Source organism: Macaca mulatta, chromosome 18 (assembly GCF_049350105.2).
Source record: "Macaca mulatta isolate MMU2019108-1 chromosome 18, T2T-MMU8v2.0, whole genome shotgun sequence".
Lineage (NCBI taxonomy): Eukaryota > Metazoa > Chordata > Mammalia > Primates > Cercopithecidae > Macaca > Macaca mulatta.
Window position 1 is genome coordinate 24,970,946 of NC_133423.1, and position 17,401 is coordinate 24,988,346.

General features: G+C 38.4%; 2 long non-coding RNA genes across 2 annotated transcripts in view; one reads left to right on the top strand and one right to left on the bottom strand.

Annotated features, from left to right (window-relative positions):
- LOC144336476 (uncharacterized) overlaps positions 1–11,655 on the top strand; it is a 180,870-nt gene extending 169,215 nt beyond the window's left edge. Inside the window, exon 9 of the long non-coding RNA XR_013408325.1 lies at positions 11,366–11,655. This is a non-coding gene — a long non-coding RNA (uncharacterized LOC144336476). The remainder of the gene's footprint in view (positions 1–11,365) is intronic.
- The window catches only part of LOC114673800 (uncharacterized), a 142,495-nt gene that overhangs the window by 36,517 nt on the left and 88,577 nt on the right, over positions 1–17,401 (bottom strand). The window lies entirely within an intron of this gene.

A 17,401-nucleotide genomic window follows, 5' to 3' on the forward strand; every position in this document is an offset into this window, starting at 1 on the left:
CCATGAGTCAATGAGTGGATAAAGAAATTGTGGTTATATGTATACACCATGGAATACTATTCAGTCATAAAAAGGAATGAAATAATGGCATTCACAGCAACCTAGATGGAATTGGAGACCATTATTCTAAGTGAAGTTAGCTCAGGAATGGAAAACCAAACATCATATGTTCTCACTCGTAAGTGGGAGCTAAGCTATGAGGATGCAAATGCATAAGAATGATATAATGGGCTTTACGGATTTGGGGGAAGGGTGGGGGAGGGTGATGGATAAAATACTATAAACTGAGTTCGGTGTATACTGCTCGTGTGATGGGTGTGCCAAAATCTCACAAATCACCAGTAAAGAACTTACTCATGCAACCAAACACCACCCATTCCCCAAAAACCAGCAGAAATTAGGAAGAGAGCAGCGGATCTCCCAGCACAGTGCTTGAGCTCTGCTAAGGGCATACTGACTCCTGTAGTGGGTCCCTGATCCCCATGCCTCCTGACAGGGAGACTCCTCCCAGCAGAAGTCAACAGCCACCTCATACAGGAGAGCTCTGGCTGGCATCTGATGGGTGCCTCTCTGGGACAAAGCTTCCAAAGGAAGGAGCAGGCAGCAATCTTTGCTGTTCTGCAGCCGCCACTGGTAATACCCAGGCAAACAGAGTCTGGAGTGGAGCCCCAGCAAACTCCAGCAGACCTGCAGAGGAGGGACCTGACTATTAGAAGGAAAACTAACAAACAGAAAGCAATAGCATCAACATCAACAAAAAGGATGACCACACAAAACTGCCATCCAAAGGTCACCAGCAGCAAAGACCAAAGGTAGATAAGTCCACAAAGATGAAAAACCAGTGCAAAAAGGCTGAAAATTCCAAAAACCAGAATGCCTCTTCTCCTCCAAAGAATCACAACTCCTCAACAGCAAGGGAACAAAATTGGATGGAAAAGGAGTTTGATGAATTGACAGAAGTAGGCTTCAGAAGGTGGATAATAATAAATCCCTCTGAGCTAAAAGAGCATGTTCTAACCCAATACGAGGAAGCTAAGAACCTTCATAAAAGGTTAGAGGAATTGCTAACTGGGATAGCTGGTTTAGAGAAGAACATAAATGACCTGATGGAGCTGAAAAACACAGCACAAGAGCTTCATGAAGCATACACAAGTATCAATAGCTGAATTGATCAAGTGGAAGAAAGGATATCAGAGATTGAAGATCAAATTAATGAATTAAAGTGTGAAGACAAGATTAGAGAGTAAACAATGAAAAGGAATGAGCAAAGACTCCAAGAAATATGGGACTATGTAAAAAGACCAAACCTACATTTGATTGATGTACCTGAAAGTGACAGAGAGAAGGGAACCCAGTTGGAAAATACTCTTCAGGGTATTATCAAGGAGAACTTTCCCAACATAGCAAGACAGGCCAACATTCAAATTCAGGAAACACACAGAACACCACAAAGATACTCCTTGAGAAGAGCAACCCCAAGACACATAATCATCAGATTCATTAAGGTTGAAATGAAAGAAAAAATGTTAAGGTCAGCCAGAGAGAAAGGTCGGGTTACCCACAAAGGGAAGCCCATCAGACTAACAACGGATCTCTCCGAAGAAATCCTACAAGCCAGAAGAGAGTGAGGGCCAATATTCAACATTCTTAAAGAAAAGAATTTTCAACCCAGAATTTCATATCCAGCCAAACTAAGCTTCATAAATGAAGGAGAAATAAAATCTTTTCCACGCAAACAAATGCTGAGGGATTTTGTCACCATCAGGCCTGCCTCACAAGAGCTCCTAAAGGAAGCACTAAATGTGGAAAAGCAAAACTGTTACCAGCCACTGCAAAAACAAACCAAAATGTAAAGACCATTGACACTATGAAGAAACTGCATTAACTAACGGGCAAAATAACCAGCTAGCATGATAAGGACAGGATCAAATTCACACATAACAATATTAACCTTAAATGTAAATGGACTAAATGCCCCAATTAAAAGACACAGACTGGCATATTGGATAGAGTCAAGACCCACTGGCGTGCTGTATTCAGGAGACCCATCTCACATGCAAAGACACACATAGGCTCAAAATAAAGGGATGGAGGAAGATTTGCCAAGCAAACGGAAAGCAAAAAAAAAGCAGCGGTTGCAGTTCCAGTCTCTGATAAAACAGATTTTAAACCAACAAAGATCAAAAAAGACAAGGAAGGGCATTACATAATGGTAAAGGGATCAATACAACAAGAACAGCTAATTATGTTAAATACATATGCACCCAATACAGGAGCACGCAGATTCATAAAGCAAGTTCTTAGAGACTCCCACACAATAATAGTGGGAGACTTTAACACCCCACTGTCAATATTAGACAGATCAATGAGACAGAAAATTAACATGGATATTCAGGATTTCAACTCAGCTCTGGACCAAGTGGACCTAATAGACATCACAGAACTCTCCACTCCAAATAAACAGAATACACATTCTTCTCGGCACCACATAGCACTCATTCTAAATCAACCACATAACTGGAAGTAAAACACTCCTTAGCCAATGAATAAGAACAAAAATAATAATAAACAGTCTCTCAAACCAGAGTGCCATCAAATTAGAACTCAGGATTAAGAAACTCACTCAAAACCATACAACTACATGGAAACCGAACAACCTGTTCCTAAATGACTACTGGGTAAATTATGAAAATAAGACAGAAATCAGTAAGTTCTTTGAAACCAATGAGAAGCAAGACACAATGTACCAGAATCTCTGGGACAGAGCTAAAGCAGTGTTTAGAGGGGAATTTATAGCACTAAATGCCCACAGAAGAAAGTGGGAAAGATCTAAAATCGACACCCTAACATCACAATTAAAAGAACTAGGCATGGTGTAGTGGCTCACGCCTGTAATCCCAGCACTTTGGGAGGCCAAGGCGGGTGGATCATGAGATCAGGAGATGAAGACCATCCTGGCTAACATGGTGAAACCCCGTCTCTACTAAAAATACAAAAAAATTAGCCAGGCGAGGTGGTGGGCGCCTGTAGTCCCAGCTACTCGGGATGCTGAGGCAGGAGAATGGCATGAACCCACGAGGCAGAGCTTGTGGTGAGCCGAGATGGTGCCACTGCACTCCAGTCTGGGCGACAGAGCAAGACTACTTCTCAAAATAAATAAATAAATAAATAAATAAATAAATAAATAAATAACTGGAGAAGCAAGAGAAAACAAATTCAAAATCTAGCAGAATACAAGAAATAACTAAAATTAGAGCAGAACTGAAGGAGACAGAGACACGAAAAATCCTTCAAAAAAATCGATGAATCCAGGAGCTGGTTTTTTGAAAAGATTAACAAAATAGATAACCACTAACCAGACTAATAAAGAAGAAAAGAGAGAAGAATCAAATAGACACAATAAAAAAATGATAAAGAGGAGATCACCACTGATCCCACAGAAATACAAACTACCGTCAGAGAATATTATAAACACCTATATGCAAATAAACTAGAAATTCTAGAAGCAGTGGGTAAATTCCTGGACACGTATGTCCTCTCAAGACTAAACCAGGAAGAAGTCAAATCCCTGAAGATACCAATAACAAGTTCTGAAATTGAGGCAGTAATTAATAGCTTCCAACCAAAAAAAGCCTAGGACCAGATGGATTCACAGCCGAATTCTACCAGAGGTACAAAGAGGAGCTGGTACCATTCCTTCTGAAACTATTACAAACAATTGAAAACGAGGGACTCCTCCCTAACTCATTTTATGAGGCCAGCATCATCCTGATACCAAAACCTGGCAGAGACACAACAAAACAAGAAAATTTCAGGCCAATATCCCTGATGAACATTGATGCGAAAATCCTCAATAAAATACTGGCAAACCAAATCCAGCAGCATATTAAAAAGCTTATCCACCACAATCAAGTAGGCTTCATTCCTGGGATGCAAGTCTGGTTCACTATACACAAATCAATAAACGTAATCCATCACATTAACAGAACTAATGACAAAAACCACATGATTATCTCAATAGATGCAGAAAAAACCTCCAATAAAATTCAATATCCCTTCATGCTAAAAACACTCAATAAACTAGGTATTGATGGAACGTATCTCAAAATAATAAGAGCTATTTGTGACAAACCCACAGCCAATATCATACTGAATGGGCAAAACTGGAAGCATTCCCTTTGAAAACTGGCACAAAACAAGGATGCCCTCTCTCACCACTCCTATTCAACATAGTATTGGAAGTTCTGGCCAGGGCAATCCGGCAAGAGGGAGAAATAAAGGATATTCAAATAGGGAGAGAGGAAGTCAAATTGTCTCTGTTTGCAGATGTCATGATTGTATATTTAGAAAACCCCATTGTCTCAGCCCAAAAACTCCTTAAGCTGATGAGCAACTTCACCAAAGTCTCAGGATACAAAATCAATGTGCAAAAATCACAAGCATTCCTGTACACCAATAATAGGAAAACAGAGAGCCAAATCATGAGCAAACTCCCATTCACAATTGTTACAAAGAGAATAAAACACTCAGGAATACAACTTACAAGGGATGTGAAGGACTTCTTCAAGGAGAACTACATACCACTGCTCAAGGAAATAAGAGAGGACACAAACAAATGGAAAAATACTACATGCTCATGGATAGGAAGAATCAGTATCGTGAAAATGACCATACTGCCCAAAGTAATTTATAGATTCAATGCCATATTTTTACTGTATCTTTTCTATATTTACTCAAATATGTGTTGAAATTGCCTACAGTATTTGATATGGTTTGGCTGTGTCCTCACCCAAATCTCGTTTTGAATTCCCACATGCTGTGGGAGGGATGGGGTGGGAGTTAATTCAATAATGGGGGCAGGTCTTTCCCATGCTGTTCTCAAGATAGTGAGTAAGTCTCAAGAGATCTGATGGTTTTATAAGGGAGAGTTTCCCTACACGAACTCTCCCTTTGCCTTCCACCATCCATGTAAGACATTACATTGCTCCTCCTTGCCTCCTGCCATGATTGTGAGGCCTCCCCAACCACATGGAACTGTGAGTCAATTAAGCTTGTTTCCTTTCTAAATTACCCAGTCTCAGGTATGTCTTTATCAGCAACATGAAAATGGACTAATACAGTATTCAATACAGTAACATGCTATATAGATTTCTAGCCTAGAAATAGTAGGCTATACCATACATCCCAAGTGTGTGGTAGGCTACACCATCTAGGTTTGGAATACAATCTATGATCACACAACAGTAAAACTGCTAAAGAATGCATTTCTCAGAAGCAAGGCATTACTAAAGTTGTAAGAGGGAAATCTGCCTCAAGGCAGTATTAGTGAGTGAGGGAGAGTCAGGGCAGGGTTCTATATGACAGTCAACACCCAGGAAAAACTGAATGAACTTTAGGATACATCTAAAGAGATTTATATCTAGGCAACCAACCCACAGTCAGACTGTCCAAAGACAAAGAGAATATCTTGAAAGAAGCAAGAGAAAAGCATCTCTTCAGGGACAAGGGATCCCTAATGAGATCCCCAGCTGAGTCCTGAGTCCTGAGCAAAGTTTTGTATACAATTGAAATTAAGTATTAATTCAAACTAATTGTCTTAAGTTAAAATGTTAACTGTAGTCCTCAGGACAACCACTAAGAAAGTAAATTTAAAATATAGAGCAAAAGAAATAAGATAATTAATAGGGTATATCAGAAAATTCCTATTTAACACAAAAGAATGCAGTAATGAAAGAATAGATGAACAAAAAAGACATAGAAAATAAATTTTAAAGTAGTAGATGTAAAACCTATCTTATCAATAATTGTATCAAATATAATTCATTTAAATTTTCATTAAATGCCTGTGAAAATATATAAGTTAAGTTTGAGTAGTTAACTCTTTGGAGAAGCGCTCTCATCAGTCTAATACAGCCTATTAAATTTGCCTGAGAAACAATCAGTGGCAAAAACATACTTGTCTTGAGGCAGAAGAATCTCTTCAGGAAGAGTTTCCAGCCTTTCCATGAGGTCCCCTCCCAAGTAGGGACACCCAGTGTTTGTTCAAAATAGGGCTTAGACTGCCATTTCCTTTCCAACAGAGTACTCTTTGAAGCCACCAGAGTTTCTTCATCAATATCTTTTATGCTGTCTCCATATGAAGGTTGCAGCTCTGAGTAAACTGTATAGCAGGAAGCAAAGGAGAGCTGGCACTTTGGTATGTGGCCTCTTGGGAAGTGTAGCCCTAACATGTGGAGGATGGCAGTTGTAGGTGGAGGTGGGGTCAGTGTAGAAAATGCATCATGGGACTGCAACATGGTAGACAATCATTGTTTTTGACAACTGTGCCCCTGTTTCCTTTTGGAAAATTACCTTCCCCCATCATGTGGAGTCTGGGACAGTCAATCAAAGAATCCTGCCCTCTCCTTAGCCAATGATGCCAATCACTCTCATTCTCAAAGCTGATTCATCCCATGGGCAGCAAGTATAAGTACACTTGTCACTGACAGCTGCTACTGACATCTCCACATCTGCTGGCTCCTGGCTTTTCTGAGCCCAGTTCTCCTTGCTAAACTTACCTATATTTAAATTTTTGGTATTTGCTTCATCATGGATTTTTTTCACATTCATTTAAAACACGAACTATTGCATTAAAACATTATTTATCTTGATTCGTGAGCTTTTTGATGTCACTTAAATTTGGCATCTGAGGAAACTGCTTCACTTGCCTCATCATGTTCCTGGCCTATCTCTAGCCTTTGATCCTGTAAATGAACTCTATTTTGCTTTAAATAATCAAAATTGTAACCTAAAGAACCTGGCTTATTCAAGGAAAAGAAGAATGAAAATCTAATATAATACATCAAAAGAAAAATGCTGCTGCTCACTTGGCAATCTCAAGAAGAAAACTAGAAAAACTAATAAGGTCTCTTAGTAAGGTGGCTGGTCCCAAAATATACAAATATTATGACTTTAATATAAGAAATATGAAATATCCCAATTAAATGCAATGAAAAAGTATACCATTTACTTTAGACATACATATATGTAACCTAGAAATTAAATTAACAAAAAATTGCAGGCCCTGTATGAGAAAAATTATAATACTTTATTGAGGTACGTAGCACAGGCCTAAATAGATGGTGAGATTCAATCCAGGAACCCATATTCCTGGGTTGGAGCATTCAATATTATAAAAATGTCTGTTTTTCTAAAGATTTAATGTTTGATTTTTATGCAGTTCTAATCAAAACCTCTTACAATATTTTAATTGGCCAACTTATCCTAAAGTTAATCTAGAAAAATAAACTTCTGAGAGCCAGGAAGCTTTAAAAGGATGATTCGCTCTGTCAGATTATAAAGTAAATTATAAAACTATAAGATTTTAGAGTATTTAACAGGTAACTTTCATCCTAGAACAGATCAATGAAACAGATCAAATAATCTTTTTGAAATAAACTACTGTAGAGATATGAGAAATTAGTATAAATTAAATTAGGAATTGCAATTCAGTTGCAAATGATGGATTAATTAATGTATGCTATTGTGACAGTTAGGTAGCCATTTAGAAGAAAATTAAAATTTCTAGGTTACTCATGCACCAAAATAAATCCCAGAAGAATTGAAGTGTTAAAAGTGAATGCTCATACACATATGCATTGTTGACTACTTAAACAAGGGTTGCTCTTTCAAAATAAGATAATAAAGTCAGAAAATTGTGGAAAACATTGGCCTATTTAATTATAAGAAAATAGAAAATATCAATTATCTAATTAATTAAAATGATGTGAAAACACTAAATAATCCATTAAACAGAGAGGGGAAATAATGAAAGAATTTGACAAAGTTCTCTCCTTGAAAAGAATATCAGCCTAAGCAGTTTTAGGACTTTGTTCTATCAAACTTTAAATAACTGATAATAAATAGATAATAATTTACCTTTAAGTAGATGCCTGGATAGAAAAATAACTTGAATTTTAAAAAGAAAGAAAATAAAGAAAAGAATGAATGTCAAATTTGACATGTCTTTAAGATAATGATATATAAAAGTCATCTTTTAATAGTATTTCATCCCAAGCGAAATGTTTAAATTATGATGCTTCCACCTATAAGTCAATATTGACAGAGTTTGAGAGAGAAAATTATGATAATCTTAGTAAATACTAAAAAGTGTATTTGATAAATTTCCAGTAAAAGCTTTCATTGTGTGAGGAAGAAAGAAAGATTCCCTAAAATGAATAAATACAATGTGATAACAACTGTTAATTTCCCCAGTATCTATTCTCCCTCCCTTCCATGGTGGGAAGATTTTTAGCCAAACATAAGATTAAAAATCACATTTGTTGCTCAACAGAAAACCACGTTTGTTAGCCTCCCTTGCACAGAAGTGTTCCCATGAAATTAGATTCTGTTCAATAGGACGTGAGTGTAAGTGATGATTGCAAATTCTGGGCTGTGCCCTTAAAAAGAAGGATTGTACCCTCCCTTTTGTATTTCTTTCTTCCTAATGACTGAAACACAGAAATGATGGTAGTAGCTGGAATGGCCCTATCAGGTCATGAAATAGAAGCTCTGTATTTTCTAAGACAGAGCAGCAAGACAGAAAGATACTGAGACCCTGATAATGGCATAGGTAAGCTACTAGACCACCCAGCACTGCTTACTCCCAGACTGTTCATGTGAAACACTATTATTTGGGATTTTTCTATTATAGCAATTACATCTATATCCTAATATATATAATTACCAGAAATCTAAAGCAAGCATTATCATAGTATTTGTTTATAATCTTCCTTGAAGCATCAATAAAAGCAAAGTTGCCTGCTATTGCTATTACAAATTGACATTATACTAGCAAACTAGCCAATGAAACAAGAAAATGAAAAGAATGAGAAGGCAAGTAAAGGAACTAATTTAACATTACATTCAAATATATGATGATCTATCAAAATTTTGAAAGAATCAACTGAAAAATTATTAGTTGTCTCTCTCCAAATCCAAAGCTAGGTCCGTGTCGAAGTGTCAATGCACAAAAAATATGCCAATTTTAAAAGACATGAAAAAATAAGACGTAATTCATTATCACTATAGAACTTTAAAATACCTAGAAATAAAACTAATGAGAAGTATGCAAGACCTATACGAAGAGAAATATGAAACTTTATTGTGGGAACTTGAAGATGACCCGACTAGTGCAAAGACATACTATGTGCCTTGATGGAAAGACAATATTATAAAGAGGTCAATTTTCCCCAAAATAACATAAAATACAGAACACTCCTAATCAAATCCCAAAAGAAATATTTTTACAGGAGCTCTATGAGCCAATTATACAGTTCATTTGAAAGAGAAAAAACAAAAGGTTGGCTGTGAAATTTTTGAAAAATTATAGTTAAAATAGATTTTCCCTACCAGTTATCAGAGTCATATATAAACAGTAATAAATACAATGTTACATTAGATCTTGGACAAAATAAAGTTCAAGAATATGTACATACGTGCCCACATACACACACACATACACAGTTTTAGGATATGGCCATGAAGATATTTCTAGACAGTAATAGACCATTCATTTATTAGAACTGGGACAACAGTATACTCCATAGGAAAAAAAAAAAAACAACTTAGATGGTTCCCTCCACCATACAGAAAGGTTACATTTTACATAGATTAAAAGTTTAAATGTTGTTAATCTATATTGTTACGGAATAGAAAATTAGAGGAAAATCAGAAGATTTTATCTTTTTAATCATTTTTAATGAAAACTATGCTAGTACCACATAAAAATGAATAACCTCCTAACAAGGAAAGATGGCAAAACATGTTAAAAGAGAAGGAAGAGCTTGAGAGAAAACATTTGCACAGCATATAGCAGACAAAGGCTGAATATATAAAGATTTAAAGTAAAGTAGGCTCAACTTAAAATTAAGAAATGAATATGAAGAGGCAATTCAAAGAAGAAGTACACATGGTCACAAACGTTGGAAAATATGTTTCACTTCATTGTAATTAGGGAAATACAAATTAAAACAGCATTGAGATTGTATTTTTCACCAGATTGGCAAATATTTTTAATTTTCATAGCATCCAGTGTGAGAAAACAGAAACTTCTCATTCACTGTTAATAGAAGTGTAAATTAGTGCAGCCTTACTTAAGGACAACTTGGCAGGAACTATCAAAATTGAAATTATGAATACCCTTTCATCCACATTCCAGGAGCTTATCTTAGAGAAATACTTGCAAATAAGTGTAAAGATATCTTCACAAATTTTTGATACCATTTTTTATCATAGTAAAAATTTTAAATTGACCTAAATGTCTGCCAGAGGGGAATTTACTGGCGTAGTTTTTTTTTTTTCTTTTTTAACCCATTTTTAAAAAATGAGAATACCTGTAATCCCAGCACTTTGGGAGGCCGAGGCGGGAAGATCACAAGGTCAGGAGATCGAGACCATCCTGGCTAACACGGTGAAACCCCGACTCTACTAAAAATACAAAAAATTAGCCGGGCGTGGTGGCGGGCGCCTGTAGTCCCAGCTACTCAGGAGGCTGAGGCAGGAGAATGGCATGAACCTGAGGGCAGAGCTTGCAGTGAGCCGAGATCGTGCCACTGCACTCCAGCCTGGGTGAGAGTGTGAGAATCCCTCTCAAAGAAAAAAAAAAAAAAAATGAGAATAAAGTCATGTATCTATGCACTTAAAAACAATAAGCAAGACAAGGTGATAATGTTAATAGAAAAAAAAATGAATCTGTGATGTGACAGTCTGTGTGTTTTTTAATGGTGAAATTAACTAGTTCACGTTAAGTTCCTAAATTGAATGAAATCCCTAAATTAAAATGTTATAAGGAATTCTAGAAACTTAATTATAAAGTTCACTTTGAATGTAAGTAGCAACAATGGTTAAATAAGTTACAGTACTTCTACTAAGTACAATATGCTGATATATCAGTAATTGTTATTACTGGTAACAATTTTGTACTGAAATAAATGCCTGCACAAGATATTAAATGAAAAAATAGAGAAAGGCCCTTCTCTATATGATATAGTCTCGACTATGTTGCGTTAAAATACACATAATGACTCTAAACAAATACACCAAAATCATTAAGTGATTTTATATGAATGAATTTTGGGTGGTCTACCCTGTTTTCAAACGTTTTCCTCCATTTTCCAAACTTTTTAAAAGAAAGGTTTGTGAAAACAAAACTTTATTTTATAAAGCTGTTTGGAAAAGCTTGATGGCACATTCTGCAACATAAGCTGCCCAGGCACAGGACTCTGGGGATGCTAATTAGAAAATGATGAGTTAATTAAAGTTGTGTGCTTAGTCTCTATGGCAAGGATTTCCTTTAATCCAACAGTGGTTTTCTCTCCATTTGCAGAATGTGGTTTCTGGATGAAAAACTGAGAACAGACTGACCCTCTGGCCACAGCTACTCACGTCAGGGACGCACAGTTGCAGGTGCATGCTGTTTGGTTTAGTCTGCCAAGTCAAAATAGTTGTGTTTCCTGCTGTGGTGAGAGTTTCCAACTTCAGACGGGGCAAGAGAAATTCTAAACAGTTTGCCCTTTGCAGATGTATTGAAATAGTACTGAAATTTACTGGTTTTCCCTCATGTTTTTTCCATGCTTTTATCACTACCCTGAAAATAAACAAGGAGAAAAGGCGAGCATACCAAATGTGTTCTCAGTTGTTGAGCAAAAGGAGGTTTTCCTGAGTAGTATGACTGCTCCAGTGCTCCTGGCTTGACATGAGAGCAAACAGAGAGAAATATAAAAGCCACGCTTTTCCCCTCCAGAACACAACTTTATTACAGGGACTTGAATAAGACAGTAGGACTTATTCCTACTACTTGTACCAAAGCCACCATACAGGAATTAGGGACACTGTCTCACAGGGAGCCGCAGGAAGCCCGGAAACCTTGGGACATAATCCCCTCCCAACTCCTTAGGGGCTTTAGACAACCACTTTGTTCTCTGGTTCAGTTTCCTCTCTCCCAGTCCCCACCAAGGTGTTTGAGCATTAATTAGCTACTGCTAATTAGGGCCACACAGCTGAAAAGTACCATTGTATATGGCAGTAGAGAGAAGAATCCCTTCATTATCTCTTACTGAGGCTTCCATTCAGGATCACAAAACACACCCTGAGACTATCCCCTCATTGGCATAGCATTCTCAAATCAGACTCCACAATCATGCACATCTCGGCCACACACCCTGCACTGTGGCTTTTGTCACCCACAGTCAGAAGAGTCTAGGACACAGAGGTAAGCAAGAGGATCTCCAAATCAGCCCAGAATAATTTGGGGAAAACAATTCTAAACAAGTGCATCTTTCAATGTTGGACTTTAGCTCTCAATAAAACTTTCTCAACAGCCTCCTGCTCTTGGAGTGGGACCAACGTAGGGCCATTTTTGGAGTAGAAAGGGTATCCATTTTGGGAATCGAAAGCAGGGCCGGCTGGTGCAGTGGTTCATGGCCATAATTCCAACACTTTGGGAGGCCTAGGCAGGCAGATCACCTGAGGTCATGAGTTCGAGACCAGTCTGACCAACATGGTGAAACGCCGTCTCTACTAAAAATACAAAAAATTAGCTGGGCATGGTGGCAGGCGCCTGTAATTCCAGCTACTCTGGAGGGTGAGGCAGGAGAATCGCTTGAACCTGGGAGGCAGAGGTTGCAGTGAGCTGATAGCTCCAGCTTCGGTGACAAGAGTGAGACTCTGTTTAAAAAAAAAAAAAAAAAAGAAAAGAAAAGAAAAAGGAGGGCCATTTTTGAAAATAAAGCTTGGAAGACTACAGATTGTTTGGAAGACTCCACTAACAATCAGCCTTACGGTCTTCCCAAGGTGCTGGAGAGCTGTCGCTAGATTCCTGGTCATGTTATTTTCCAAGTGCCCAAACCTGATTTATTACAACAAACAGGAAACAGTGGCTGAAATGACTTCAATAATAATGATAATAAAAGAACACAGTAAGGAAGAAAACAGAGATTCCCTCTCTTGGAATACGATCTAAACCCTTGGGTTTGTCATTTAGGAAACAATCACCATTCCAGACCCTCAGGTTTTAAAGCCTATGTTGACCAAGAGAGGGAGGTAGGGGCAGATTAAGTGCCACAGATCTGCCAATTAGGGAACCCCCTGCATGCGGACATGTGCGTTTCTTGTTCTTGCATCAGAGCTGCTCATAGAAAGACTTTTGCCTAATAGAGTGGCTGTGATTTTCCATGTCACATTGCTGTTTCCAGCCCTGGAATTTGGTGACAACGAAAGGCTCTCAGGATCAAAATAATAACTAATTTAGCCATCCTCATAAACCACAGTCCCTAGGCGCCACCAGCAAACAGCTCTTTGGACCCAGAACAATATACAAACTCCAGCTTTAGCACCATGTGGTCGGAACTTAAAGTGTACTCGCTAGCCATGGTTCTAAGAGCAGTATAAATTCCTGTAATCTGTTGCACAGTCAGATTGGCCGTCTTTTGGTGGTCAGTGGTGGGAGTACACATCATACCATAATAGTAGTCTTGGGATCAACTAACCAGTAACCCAGACCCTGGGGAAAAGTGAGCCAGTGCATCTGAGGAGCTGAGTATGGGCCACTGCAGGGCCCAATGCTGGGGAATGGAGAACAAGTGGAAAGAATGGATGTGGGCTCCTGCTTTCAAATAACTTACAGCCATGCTAGAAAGATGTGGTTCATACATAAAATTAAATATAAATCATAAAGTGATATGTGACTAAACATAAATGCTAATTGTATAATTTAGGTTGAATGCAATATAGAAAATAGGTCACCACATTGTTTCCACTGTGATGCTCAAGATGATAATATATGATGATGATGATGATGATGATGATGATGATGATGATAGAAAAAAACTGCACTATTCTACTGTTCACATATTAGCTCACTTAATCGTCAAAGGCACCTCTATGAGGCAGCTGTTAGAATCTCCATTTTGCAGATAAGGAAGCAGACCTCCAGAGAAGTTAAATAACTTGCTCACACAGCTAGCAGGTGTAAGTTCAGAGTTTGAACCCAGGCAACCTGGCTTCAGGGATTATATTCTTAACCTCAACGTCTCAATGCTCTACTGTCTCATTGAACGATGAAGGTCAATTATACAAGACACTTGGTCGTGGGCTACACTTCACTGAGGCTCATAGATTGTAAGGTACATGGAAATTTCTATAATATTTTATTTAATATTTTATTATTAAGTACATTTTATTGTATTTTTATAATTCTAGAATATTTTTTCTTTCCCTTCCCCCTCACTTAAAAAAAAGTAAGATATTACTCACATACCATAAAATTTACCCTTTTAAAGTGTACAGTTCAGGCCAGGGGTGTTGGCTCATGCCTGTAATCTCAGCACTTTGGGAGGCTGAGGGAGGCAGATCACTTAAGGTCAGGAGTTCAAGATCAGTCTGGGTTACATGGCGAAACCTCATCTCTACTAAAAATACAAAAATTAGCCAGATGTAGTGGTGCACACCTGTAGTCCCAGCTACTCGGGAGGCTGAAGCACGAGGATTATTTGAACCCGGGAGGCGGATGTTGCAGTGAGCCGAGATTGCACCACTGCACCCCAGCCTGGGCGACAGAATGAGACTCTGTCTCAAAAAAAAGAAAATTAAATGAAGCATCCCGTTCAGCAGTTTTTAATATAATCACAAGCTTGTGCAACTATTATCACTATCAAATGTCAGGCTATTTGTATTACCCTAAAAAGAAGTCCTGTACCTATTAACAATCACTCCCCATAGCCCCATCCCATCCAGCCCTAGGCAACCAGTAATCTACTTTTTATCTGTATAGATTTATCTATTACGGATATTTTATATAAATGGAATCATACAAAATATCGTCTTTTGTGTCTCACTTCTTTCACTTGGCATAATGTTTTCAAGGTTCATCCATGTTGTAGCTTGAATCAGTGCTTCGTTTTTTAAATTACAGAATAATAGTCCATTGCCTGGTTATATTACAATTTGTTTATCCATTCACCCATTGTTAGACATTTGGTTTGTTTCTACTTTGAGGCTATTATGAATAATGCTATGAGTATTTGTATACAAGTTGTTAAGTGAACATATGTTTTCAGTTCTCTCCGTTATGTACCTACAAATAGAATTCTGGGTCATAGGATAACTCCGTTTAATTTTATGGGGGAGAGCAATTTTTTAAAAGGTAACTTTTGAGATGTTCAAATTCACTTTTTGCAAGTAAATGATGCACAAACTTTGATATTTCCGAATTATTTTAAATGACTTGCTAAACACTATGCAAGTGCTTGCAATGCACTGGTTCAAAGAAGAAAAGGCCCACAGGAGAGCAGAATAGGCAAGGAGAAGTGTTCCTATGAACGCTGTTCATTTCTCAGCAGAAGCGCTGGCATGCAGATCCCACAGAACTGAGCAAAAACAGCTGCTTGTGCTCTTTCTTTGGTAAGGAATACCAAGGAGGCTGGAATGTCTGAACTGACTTGTTGTTAGACAGCTTTGTTAAAAGCCTCTGTGGATTTCATACCACCCTAAGGAGTTGTGCTTTCCATCTTTTTATCTTGATTTAAACTGAACAAAACACAGAGGCAAAAGGAGTGTAGAGGCCTGGAGTTTTCTATTATCAGGAATAGTTTTGCCCATTGTTTGTGTTCAAAGATGAATTCCTTTCCATAGGCTAGCTTGAATATTTTCTTGTTGGAAGTTTTATAATAAAAACGTAACAGTGATCCCTCTATCCTTATATAAATGGCATGAATGATCATCTGCCTTTGTAAAACAATCTGAAATCATTTCATCAATGGAACAAGCTGAGCATGGTGGAAGGGAAGTGGCATCTCATGAACTCACAGTTGCTGAGGACAACAATCATTCTCTCCTTGCTGCCCTCCTCAATTCTTTCTTTAAATACGGTGCATCCTCAGAGGGATAAATTTGGGGATCCCTTGGCATATTTATTCCACTGGGATGAAAGGGGCTGAATTTACCCATTGTCAGATTATTATTTGTTTTCTGCAAACTCTGCTGCTACCAGAAATCTGCATCATGTGAGCTGAGAGAAGAGAAGATTCCTTGTGCAATATGTTTTCCTTATTAGCTATCTGCCAGGGCTATTACAGAGAGAGAAGACGGAAAACCTCAATCTGCAACCATGTGTCCAATGCGTGTCCTTCTCTTTGACTCCCAGGGAAGATTCTCTTTTTAATTTCCAAACTGGATGACTTTGATTCATCTTATTCTCTTGACCATCAGTACTATAGCTTATTAACTTCACAGAGTCTTATAAAGTACCTGCTTTGGAAATAAGAGGCTAATGGTAATAATGGGGGAGATTTTAGTTTTGGAGTCAGGGAGAACTAGACTTGGAACCTGACTAATTCAATAGCTATGCTCATGTGCACACACACACACACACACACACACATATATATGTGTACACATCTTTGGGAAAGTTGGTTAACCTCTCTGAATTTGGATTAAATGAAACAATGTATGTTAAACTCCTTTAACAGTGCTTGGCGTATAGTAAAAGCTCAATAAATGGGAGATCCTCCTTACCATCTTACAACCGTGTGATAAGTGCAGTAACAATGATATGGACAAGTTGCTGAGGTGACACAGAGGAGGGGTCAATCAACCAGCTTCTTTCATTTTCTCACAGCCTTTTTGCCTTCCTTTCATTCCTTCTCCTGAGATAGGGCTTTTGTGCCTGTGCCACTGCAGATACTGGTCTTAAGTATCATCTTACCCCTCTCCTTTAACAAATCTGGTCTGATGTTAACAGCTCTCCAGCTTCACAATTAGCACCCCCAACTCGCCCAGTGGTGATGAGAATGAAACCACAGCTGTCGAAGGCTGTATTCACTCTGGGGCTATTCTCGGTGTTAAAGAAGAGGTCCCTTAGTCTCTCCCTCCTGGCATTAGGCATTAGCTATGTCGGCTCACCCTCTCCCACTGCCGGCTCCAGTGCCCGTGGCACTGGCTCACTGGGTACAGCCTACATTAGCTCATGGTCTGTGGCAGAGCCGCAGTTGCAGCTCATCTGATTGATTTGCTTCTGAGCGCTAGAAAGCTCAACTAGCTCAGCAGCTCTTTATGACATCTGGCACATACAGCAAATTCCTTCCAGCTCAGCTCGTGGAGCTGGGCTCTGTCCTGCCTTAAAACCAGCCCCGGCTCCTCAATTACCTTCTGCCCTTATTCATGCCCTGCCAATTCCTCTTTGCTGGAATCTGAATGAAGCCACTGCATATGCCAAGGCTGAGAATCGCTTGAGAGGACTTATGGGCCTTTTCCTTGAAGGAAAAGATGGCACTTGGAACTTGGCCGGTGGAAGCATCATTCAGCTATGATTCATTACAGGTGAGAGAAAGAGGATAGGAATCTTCAGAAGAAATCTTCCCATAAG